Source organism: Aplysia californica, unplaced genomic scaffold, assembly GCF_000002075.1.
Source record: "Aplysia californica isolate F4 #8 unplaced genomic scaffold, AplCal3.0 scaffold00457, whole genome shotgun sequence".
NCBI classification, from domain to species: domain Eukaryota; kingdom Metazoa; phylum Mollusca; class Gastropoda; order Aplysiida; family Aplysiidae; genus Aplysia; species Aplysia californica.
Window position 1 is genome coordinate 227506 of NW_004797727.1, and position 2024 is coordinate 229529.

Here is a 2024-nt window from a genome sequence, read left to right on the forward strand (position 1 = left end):
CAGAAAAGTCGTGTAGTGTTGGTGGAGAGGCGGGGAATCCTGACACAGAAAAGTCGTGTAGTGTTGGTGGAGAGGCGGGGAATCCAGGCTCAGAAAAGTCGTGTAGTGTTTGAGGAGAGGCGGGGAATCCTGACACAGACTGGATGGGGAAGACTGCGTTATCTCCGAAACCTGTGTCTGGACAGACTTGTACTGGGGGCGTGTGGTCAAACTGGACAAACTGGTCAAACTCCGAGGGCACTGGGTGAGTTGGATAAAATCTTGAGATCGGTTGGATCCTATAGACGGCACCATTCGACTCGTCTTGTGAGGGAGAACTAAAGGGTGTGTGGTCAGATGTACACAATGTCGGTGATCCTGGAGGACATGTAGCGACTGGAGAGATGGGCGTGGCCGGGCTTGTGCAGCCTTGTGGCTCCTCCTTCTGGACAGAAAACTCATCAAACGATGTCGGATCGGACGTACACAAGTCTGATGGTCCAAGTTGACGTGTGAGGAATGTACAGATGGGTTGGATCGGACGGATGTCCCACTCTGGAACCACTCTCGGCGGGAGAGAAGGCTCGTGGGAAGCTGTCTGTCCAGACGAACAAATCTCCGCACGTCCTGGGTCAGCGCCACAGAATCCAGAGATAGACGATATGGGAAACTCGCCGCCATCTTGTGTGTTTGTTACAGAAGAACTGACGTCAGGAGCCGGCTGGTTCACTCGTGTCGACCCATGGCAGGTCACAGCACGGACTGAGCTCACCGAGTCCTCGTTCCCCCTCGTGCGATATTCCGAGGAATCCTCGTTGTTGAAATTGTCACGGGTTTCCCAAATGGTAGCTCGCTGTGTGGGAGACTGAGCGAGAAGGCCGCGCAGACATCTCTTGTGAGCCGTCTTGAGAGTGGACGTGTTCTCCACTGTGAGTAAATAGTCCATGCCACTGTCCGGGCTCGCGCCAAACAGCAGACACCACATGAGGACACCCAGAGCGTAGTTGTCCATCTTGAAGGCGTTGTGAAGTTGACGGACGCCAATCTCCGGCGGGAAATAACCTTTGGTGCCCCTCCACCGATCTGGTTTGTCAGTGTGCCCCGGAATAAGTTGTGCGTGGCCAAAGTCACAGAGCTTGACGGTCCCACGAGTGTCCACGAGAACGTTCTCGAGCTTGAAGTCGCCGTGGATGACGCGTCGAGCGTGCAAGTAACACGTGACGTCAATGAGCTGCTGGCAGAACGACTGGGCCTCTGTGGGGGTCACACGGTACAGCCGACGCTGAAGGTCGGTCGGGAGATATTCCAGAACAATCCCCAAGTACGCGGGACACTTCACAGCTGCGGAAATCATCACGATGTTGTCATGGTTGAGAGACTGTAAAAAGGAGACTTCGTGCTCAAAGCAGGCCAACTGGCGAGCTCGCTCAATGTCGTCATCATCATCACGTAGAAGGAACTTCTTCACGACTTTTTTCACCAACGGTTGGTCGGTCCGGGCGGCCAGGATCACCTGGGAGGACCCTCCTTCATCCAAGACTCGTATCTGAAACAGAAGAGAAAGAAACGAAACAGTGGATTAGTGGCTGGAAGCTGAATCATAATATTATGCATGTATCTAGAAAATGAAGAAGCATCATCAATGAGAAAGTCAATTATTGGAAAAAGTACACAAAAGAAAAGGTAGAAAAGGAGGAAAGGATGGACAATCATAATAATATGTGTGCATAAGTACAGTAAACTTCTTAAATGTCATTTCGTTTTCTGTTTACCTGAACTGAATTATTGTTTGCATTCATTGTAATAAATAAATGTCTACGTTGTAAAGATTATTCATCATGCTCTCAGGTTTGACCGAAACTTGCCGGGTGGGATAATGGACTCAGAGAGAGAGAGAGAGAGGGGGGGAGGAGGCATAGTGAGAGAGAGAAAGAGAGAAAGAGAGAGAGAAAAGAGAGATAGAGAGAAAAAGAGACAGACAGACATAATGGGAGAGGGAGAGGGAGAAGGGAAACGTGTGTGTGTGTGTGTGAGTGTAAGAGAGA